General features: G+C 48.4%; 1 pseudogene; it reads right to left on the reverse strand.

Moving 5' to 3' along the window:
* Positions 1 to 3567: 3567 nt before the first annotated feature.
* LOC132659015 (testis-specific Y-encoded protein 1-like) lies at positions 3568 to 5434 on the reverse strand (annotated as a pseudogene).
* Between the last annotated feature and the right edge of the window lie 4174 nt (positions 5435 to 9608).

Consider the following 9608-nt stretch of genomic DNA (forward strand, 5'->3'; position numbering starts at 1 on the left):
AAATCCTCTTAGATAACTCAATTAAGTACAGTTTGTTCTCCCAGCTCATTAGGTGCATTTTCTACTTTTCATAATACTGCAGATGTAGTCGACTTTCGTCTTCACAATCCCCAGACGCTTTCCTCCTGCCTCTCCTTTCTGCCAAGCATCCTAGGTGCACGACTGTGATTCTACTTAGAACGTGTTTTCTTAGTGAGCAAACGGGGAGCGATTCCCTGGCTTCAGTGCTTCTGCTGGCTAGAGACTCTGTACCGTTCCCTAAGAACTTCATGGTTTCGCTGTCCAACTTCTATCACCTGGCTAGGTCAGTTGCAGTAGTTCATACTCACAAGTGAACTAGCAAGGATTACTACACGCACATGTGCAGAAACATACATGTGTACACAGTAACATCGCTGAGGGGAAACCTGTCCATATGCAGAAGTAAAGCTTTCTTTTCCAGGAACTTGAATTTTGGTAGACACTCAAATTTCTGCACGCACATGTGCACAAACATGCACGTGTACTCAGTAACATCCCTGGGAGGAAACTTGTCCATATGCAGAAGTACAAGCTTTCTTTTCCAGGGACATTAGTTTTGGTAAGCACTCAAATTTCTATGTGCACATGTGCACAAATATATGCATGCACACAGTAAGATCGCTGAGAGGAAACTTGTCCATATTCCGAAGTACAAGTTTTCTTTTCCAGGAACATGAATGTTGGTAAGCATCCACATTTCTGTCCTTGTTTTTTCACTTGCTCATCGATTATGTCATGTTACACTTCTAACTCTGTGCCTTATCCTCAAAGGTTCCAAAACCTTGGCATTTGCTATTGATAGGGACTGGCCTGCAGAGCAGCAGGCAGCATTGGAAGTTCTTGCCATGAACAGCTGTATAACATGTGCCTGCCTTCTGCATTCTCCCATCACCTTGGACAGCTTCACAGTACCAGTCACGTTGGCCTGATCCATTGACTGTGCATTCCTTCAGGGGACCAGAAAACAAGGACCTCTGAGCTCAGCTGACTTGAAGAACTGCTTTCTCGGTGTGCACCTGTCTAGGTCATTCCGTGTCAATGTTGTGCCCCTCTTGATAGCCTACCACCCGTTACAGCCCCCAGCATTCTGAATGAGGCCCCCTGTTCTTCCTATCTGTGGAGCGTTCTGTGTGCACCATCTACCTGTGCCCCGATGTGCTCTCTCCATGTGGCAGGAAAAGGCCAGAAACGCCTGAGCCTCCAAAAGCCCCCGGAGACTGTGACAGGCCTGGTTCTGATCCAAGGTTGTGAAGAAGGTACACATGGATGCAGGGTCTCTTCCGATACCAAGAATGGAACCGGAGGCCATCAAAGTAAGGTGGCATCCCTACACGTCTTCCTTTCTGTTTAACACTACCCATGCACATGGGAGTCCCCCAACAGATGATGCCCTGGGGAACCTGCAGGTTCTGGGCCCAGAGCTAATGCCTCCGTTGGACAGAAAGCAGCGTTACTATCTCAAATGGACCAAGAGGGCTTGAACCACCCATGCCTCAGTGATTTGCTAAATGCCAAGGCTCTTTTTCAGTTGCTCTCATTAGGCCCAGGTAGGACTCCCTACAGTCACGCATCCCTGCTTCCCTACACAGCACCCGTGCCAAGGAAGCCAGTGCGCGGTTGGGCCCAGGGATATCCAAGACGGTCACCTGGAAGGCAGCATCCCTGTGTCACCTGGGTGCAGATCCCCTACAACGCAATCAGAGATTCTGCTCCAGCAAGACTACCAGAATCCTCCTTCAGGTACAGACGTGCACCTTTGACACTCAGGCCCCCAAGCCAGGGGCAAGACCCCAAAGAAAAGGAGGAATTCATATCAGAACTTTCAGCACAGACCATGGGGTATCTTTGGCAGGACCGCTACTGCCTAGAGTCTGGACCCTGAAAACCAGCAGGCCCTGAACTGCCCCAGGGGCTTCTCTGTCTCCACTCCCCTGAGGTCCCTTAGGACATGCAGTTTACCCACCGCCCTTGTCTTTTCTCTGTTCCCTCCCTCACAGGCATATCCCGGATAGGGTCACACAGGGAAACCCACTTGCACATTTCTCGGCTTTGGGCACTGCCAGCGAGGCAGGCTGGAAGTGCCTGGAGGCATGCCTTGCTTACAGACCATGTCTCTCCTAGGATGCCTGTGGTTGGCAGATACAGCATACTTTAGTGCATCTCATGTTTTGTGTCATATCGTGCCAGTGTGTGCCACACTCAGGGAGGGCGTGTGCTGGCTGCTGGGCTGATCTGGGCAGCACTGACCCAGGACCTTCCCAGTTCTCCTTTTCACATGTGTGTGGAACAATCTCCAGTGCAGCAGGCAATCTATGACTCTTTCTCCTTCAGCTCTCTGCCCATCTCGGCAGGACCTTAGCCTCACCATCCCAGATCTTGCCATAGCCACGTCCCTCATTTCCAGAGGCCAGCCCATGGCCCCACACACGGAGGGCTCCACAGGCAGTGGTTTCAAAGCCCCACCCCACGTGATTTGCTCTGTGTGAATCCTTAGACCATGAAACCCTCTTCCTGATCCAAGCACACACAACAACACGGTAGAACTGATGAGCGTGTTTTGTATCTGGTCTAATTGCAGATATCTGGAGCCACAGTCTGGAGTTATCACTGGCCATCCTTTCCTTGTTCCCATCCTGGGCAGGGTCAATGCAGAGATGAGGCGACAGACCACCTTCAGCCTGGTCGCCTCATGACTCCTCTTCTGGTTGCTCAGCACCTCCTCTCCTGCCACCTTCATCTCTGCCTCTGCCCTGGGCCGGACACACACACACACACACACACACACACACACACACACACACACACACAATCCCAGCCAGCATAAATAAGCACACGTGTGTATACACACACATGCTCAGCACGGGGACACAAATGCAAACAACGAGCATAGGTGTTTCAGGAGGTGAAGACGACCGAGGCCAGCAATGTCGGGGATGGCGACAGTAGGCACCATGTCCTGCCCTTGGGGCTCCCTGTTCACCTTCTCCACGAACTCTTCCGTATGTTCCCAAGGCAGCCTGAAGCCGCTTCCAGCGCAGCATGTTTGGTGGTTGTGAGACACTGAGTGGTGAATGTGGAAATTCACAGAAGATCCCAAAGTCAGCACACAGGTGCACTGGGACCCCGGAGAGGACAGCTTTTCAATGATAGGCCTTCCCTGGGTAAGGGGCGGGAGTGAAGTGCCCAGGCAATCTCAAACTCAGTGAGCAGCAGGAGGCCAGGGGATGAAAGGACCCACAAAGGATGATTCTGACAAAGATACTTAATACACACTGCCTCTAGAAGTATCACCTGGACTCTGGTGCTGCCATCTCAGCTGATTTGATGGAGACTTGCTTCACTCACGGACACACCAAGTCCCCAAATAAACAGTCTCAGGAGGTCACCTGCTACAAGCACGACCCAAACCCAGGCTCCACAGCCAGTTTGCATGAGTCTGAGCATCCCCATTTGGGAAAGGACAGTGTCCCTGTAGTATCACATGAGTGTCCCTTCAGGGCCCACCTTCAGACCCCATCTCCACACGTTTCTGTCAGTTACTCTCATGGAAGAACCTTCCTGCCCAGGGTACTACTTCAGGCGATCATCCCACACATCTTGGCCGACAATCTGCTGGAAATACGAGCAAGGTGAGCCAGCAGCCAAGAATCCCAAAGTGAATTGCTAACTGTGTTCAGGCCCAAAGCAACCACACCTCAGCAATCCTGTTCGACTCTGAGCAGTTGTGACCTGACAACCAGCTGAGAAAGTTAAGGCTCCTGGTGTCCACGCTGCGGCTGGATGCTCCCCGTTCAAAGTCCCAGAACCAGTGGACAGGAGTGGAACAACGTGCCCTATGCCCTACAGAGAGACGGGAGATGGGTGTGGATCCCACAGGTCGACACTCCACAACCTTGCACACCCACACTCATCACCCCAGGAACCACGTTTCACAAGTGATGTCAAGGTAATTCTACTTAGTGGTCACTGTGTTCAAGAAGTAGGGGGGTCCTGAAAGGAAAATATCAACTTGCAGTGGGACGATGGATGGCTCCGCAACAGCACCTGTCAGGATAGGGAGCAGGGAAAAGGTTCCTGCGCCGCCTCCTCTTCCTGAGCAGCAGACTTCAAAGAGCAGCAGAAAGGATACAGCTACGGCCCAGAAGCAAGGGATGCCCCAGGTGATGGCGATCCTCCAAGCCAAGTCAGGCTTCCTCCTCTGATGGTTCTTGCACATGAACTGGAAGTAGGCCCTGCAGTTCTTCTTATGCTCAGAGCTCAGTTCCACCAGCAGGGCAGCCAGTGCCTGCAGCGCATCTTGCCCTGGAACTCAGTAGTGCTCATGCTCATGGTAAGGTCAGAGAAAGTATGCCTGGCACTTGGGAAGGATGGAAAGGCCCTTGTATCAGGGTGTTCAAAGGGCTGTGGGGTCACCCACTGTGGCTTCTGTGTCTGGGATTGCAACCTGTTCTGTGTCTCAGATCTTCTGCACTCTCACTGGTCACCCCCAGACACTTTATTCCTGCCTCTCCTTTCTGCCAGGCATCCTTGCTGTACCACTGTGATTCCACTCAGAACTTGCTCACTCAGTGAGATAACGGGGATCAGAAAGTATGTCTACATATGTTCTGTGGGTTTGTGTATGTGTGTGTGTCTGCGCGCGTGCTTGTGTGTGTGACTCCCATATCTCAGTTATTTTTGGAATCATTCACCTTTACAACAATAACTGTCAGCTAAGGTGGCTCTCACGTACAGTCTCTGGTCATTTCTGACTCAGAGGCTAATCCTCCTCAGATGCAGGCCTGAAGGAGACACACAGAGTCATGGCTGCGACACTTACAGGTGTGGCCCTGCCCGGACTCTACTCAGCTGTGCCTGTGGAGCCTGCCAATTGCCCAGTACCACACTTCCTTCAGGGTCCACCATTCTGCCCCCTCGCCTCCACCCCTCCTCCTGCTCCTGCCTCTGCACCTCCCCCTCCTCCTGAGCACTGGACCACAACGAGTAGCAGAAAGGATACCACGTTGGCCCAGAAGCCAGGGATGCCCTGGATGTTGGCACTCTTCTGAGCCAAGTCACGCTTCCTCCTCTCATGACTCTTGCACATGAACCAAACGTAGGCCCTGCAGGTTTTCTCAGGCTTAGAGCTAAGTTCCACTTACAAGGTCGCCAGTGCCTGCATCACATCTAGTGCCGGGAGCTCACTCGGGCCTCCAGGCCTTTCCTGGCACTGCTCCTCCAATGTCTTCTCCTCCAGCTCCAGGGAGGACCCCTGTTTCTGTCATTCATCTGGCACAACCTCCACATCCTCAGTGATGTCCTCTGCAAGCAGCTGGAAACCCCGTCTGATCCCTGCCACGACTCCGTCCACCTGGGCCTCGCTGTCCTCTCCTGCCTCCACTCTGAAGAGGGTGGCATCTTCGCCTGGTGTGGCCACTGGTGGCTGCAACGTCCCAGCCATGCACAGCATCACCAGGACAGGCTGTTGCTGGCCAGATGCTAGGGAAGTAGGGAAAAACCCCACCGTTTGCCACGTTGATCTCCATTGTTCACGGACACCAAATGGGAAAGGGGACGGAATGAATCAAATTCCCCTTTTGATCACTCAACAGGAGGTCCTAGTCACCAGGTCTCATTCATGTTCCTCAAAAAGAAAGCTTGTACTTCAGCATATAGACAAGTTTCCTCTCAGCGATGTTACTGTGTACACGCATATTTTTGTGCACATGTGCACGTAGAAATTTTAGTGCTTACCAAAATTCAAGGTCCTGGGAAAGAAAGCTTGTACTTCTGCATATGGACAGGTTTCCTCTCAGCGATGTTACTGTGTACACGCATTTACTTGTGCACATGTGCACGTAGAAATTTGAGTGCTTACCAAAATTCAATGTCCTGGGAAGGAAAGCTTGTACTTCTGCATATGGACAGGTTTTGTCTCAGCGATGTAACTGTATTCACCCATCTATTTGTGCACATGTGTGTGTAGAAATTTGAGTGCTTACCAAAATTAATGTTCCTGGAAAAGAAAGCTTGTACTTCTGCATATGGCAAGTTTCCTCTCAGGGATGTTACTGAGTACACGTGCATGTTTGTGCACATGTGCATGCAGAAATTTGAGTGCTTATTAAAATTCAAGTTCCTGGAAAAGAAAGCTTGTACTTCTGCATATGGACAGGTTACCCCTCAGCGATCTTACTGTGTACACGCATATATTTGTGCACATGTGCACATAGAAATTTGAGTGCTTACCAAAATTAATGTTCCTGAAAAGAAAGCTTGTACTTCTGCATATGGACAAGTTTCCTCTCAGGGATGTTACTGAGTACACGTGCATGTTTGTGCACATGTGCGTGCAGAAATTTGAGTGCTTACCAAAATTTATGTTCCTGGAAAAGCAAGCTTGTACTTCTGCATATGGACAGGTTTCCTCTCAGCGATGTAACTGTATTCACCAATATATTTGTGCACATGTGTGTGTAGAAATTTGAGCGCTTACCAAAATTCACATTCCTGGAAAAGAAAGCCGTACTTCTGCATATGGACAGGTTTCCCCTCAGCGATGTTCCCATGTACACATGTATGTTTCTGCACATGTGCGTGTAGAAATCCCTGCCAGTTCGCTTGTGAGTATGAGCTACTGCAACTGACCTAGCCAGGTGATAGAAGTTGGACAGCGAAACCATGAAGTTCTTAGGGAACGGTACAGAGTCTCTGGCCAGAAGAAGCACTGAAGCCAGGGAATCGCTCCCCGTTTGCTCACTGAGCAAACACGTTCTAGGCAGAATCACAGTCGTGCACCTAGGATGCTTGGCAGAAAGGAGAGGCAGGAGGAGAGAGCCTGGGGAGTGTGAAGACGAAAGTCCACTACATCTGCAGTTTATGAAAAGTAGAAAATGTACCTAATGAGCTGGGAGGACAAACTGTACTTAATTAATTGAGTTATCTAAGAGGATTTCCATCCAAACAGCCAAAAGTACTTCCTGGTTTTTTCTTGCTGCCTGTAGTAAAACATGAAGGGATTTTTTTTTTCTTTAATGTTTAATATAAAGATTATTAAAACAGGGGACAAAACTTGCTGATTTGGGAATTTTCCAGTCTTTTAAGATGACAGAAGTTGTTAAAATTAATGACTCTCAAGCAAGATCATATCCAGGGCATTGAGATTAGGTGGTCTAAATACAACATTTTACACCACCGATAGGCCAGTTCTTCTTATTATTTTTTATAAACAAAGGTGTTCTAAAGACGAGTGTGACTGTAAAATTCTTTGTTAAGCCTCAGAAAGCTGGAAGGGGATGCCTCATGGCATGATTTAGTCAGGCCAATACCCTCCAAAGAGTTTAGGGGTGTCACACAGAGATGCTTTCAGTCACACAATAAGACTTCTACCAAGGTTCAGGGTGTTATCCCTCAGCTATCTCAGCAGAAAACCAAGACAGAGTAAGCCTTATTATGAAGACATGTGTGACTGTCGCTTTGGAGTGGGGTGCTTTGCCTTGAACACCAGTAAGAGTATCAGGAGACACACCAAGGTTTTAAGATAACATATTTAAGTTCAGCTCGGACTGAAAGGACCAGCAATAGTACAAAATAGGAGCTCTGGACTTCTACCTTCTACAAGCAGGAAGCAGGCTAGGGACACTGTTTCATGTAACCATATACTAGCCACCTTTCATGCAATGGCATCATGTCAGCGGCTAGAATGAAAAAATCAGAGACGGAAGCCTAGGAAGTGTCCAGGCCTTAAATACTAATCAAAGGACTGCCCGCAAGAACCCATGGGATTTCAGAACTGCTACTATTGACTCCCATCTCCCCTCCCCTTTCTGGAACAGGAGTGTCTATGAAGGTTATCTATGCCTGAACCACCACTGTATGTTGGCTGTGAAAGGGAGCAGATTAACTCATCTCTTTTGTTCACACATCCTCAGGTCTAGAGGAACTACACTTCTATAATTTGAACTGATGTGTTGCAGACTTGAGAGGCTCTTGGACTGCAAGGAGATCAAACCAGTCAATCCTAAAGTAAATCTCTCCTGCATATTCATTCGAAGGACTGATGCTGAAGCTGAAGCTCCAATACTTGGGCTATGTGATGGGAATAACCATCTCATTGGAAAAGACCGTGATGCGGAAAAAGATGAAGGTAGGAGAAGGGGACAGCAGAGGATGGGATTGTTGGATAGCATCATCGACTCAATGGACTTGAGTTTGAGCAAGCTCCTGGAGTTGATGGACAGGGAAGCCTGCAGCGCTGCAGCCCATGGGGTCGCCAAGAATACGACACAACTGAGCAACAGAACACGAGATACTGTACACGTGGACCCTGATCCATAGCTGGACCTGACTTAGATGACAAGGTCCTGAACTTCAAGTTAATGCTGTAACAGATAAATTGTTTAAAAGCATTGGCAGGAAAAGGCATTTTGGACATACACGCATGTGAACAATTTCTGGCCATGTGTGTACCACGTGGTTTTAAATTATGTCCACGGTTCCTTCCTTCGCCCCTTCACATGTGTGGTGGGCTTAGTGGCTCACTTCTCATGTTAGAATACTGTAGAAACGAACAATGAAGCGTCTGAGACTAGGTCATAAAAGGCACTGCAGCCTCCTTGATCATCCTCTTGGATCACTCACTCTAGAAGCCAGCTTAGTCATATCTCGAGAGCACTCAGGTAGCCCTTTAGAGAGGCCCATGTGAAAGAACCGAGGCTTTCTCCCAACAGCCAGCAAGCAAACCGGTTTCATCAGCTATGTGAGTAAGCCATCTTGGAAGGAAATCCACCAGCGCATGTCAAGGCTTCAGAGGATGGCAATCTCATGAGACACTGAGCCACAACACTCAGCTGAATTACTCCTGGATTCCCAACTTTCAGCAGCAGTATGAAATAATATTGTTTTAAGCTGCTAGTTTTGGCTAACTGCTTATGCAGCACTAGTTCATTAATGCACTGCCAACTTTGGGCAATGTCTTTATTCAGGGCTGCCTGTCCATCTAGTCCAATCTAATCCAGAATCTGCTACTTCAGTTTAGAAAACATAGCCCACCCTTGATCTGACCACCCTCAGTATCCGATCAAATATCATTTCACTCACCGGAATATCTTATCAGCCTTGCCTAGCCTCAGCAATGATCCTCTCAGTTGAGCCAGAGTCCACCCTCACCCTTATAGTCCTCATTTTAATAAGTTTCCATCCACTGACACCCATTCTGTTATTGTTGTCCATTGCTTTTCAGTCTCCCATCTCTGTCTGCAATCCCATGGGCCCACCCTGTTCCTCAGCTATAAATCCCAGCTGCACCCCTCCTGGAGTCACACATAAGCTCAATCTCTCTCCCATGTTATAATACGCCACTGTAGTACTCTTACCTTGAATAAAGTTTTTCTTGCCACCTTTCGTAAGTGTTATGAGTACTCTTTGAACATTCCCAAGTTCTGTTAGTAAGGATTACTCTCAAAGGAATCTAGTTTTATATCTTTATTCTTTATACTATATTCATTCGGGGGAACAAATTTCTAGCATTAAAACATTTCATGTTTTTACCATACAAACAGAAAATATCTTTGAAAATACATTTACATATCTTAAAACATGTAGTAATC

The sequence above is a fragment of the Ovis aries genome, chromosome Y (assembly GCF_016772045.2).
Source record: "Ovis aries strain OAR_USU_Benz2616 breed Rambouillet chromosome Y, ARS-UI_Ramb_v3.0, whole genome shotgun sequence".
Classification (NCBI taxonomy): Eukaryota; Metazoa; Chordata; class Mammalia; order Artiodactyla; family Bovidae; genus Ovis; species Ovis aries.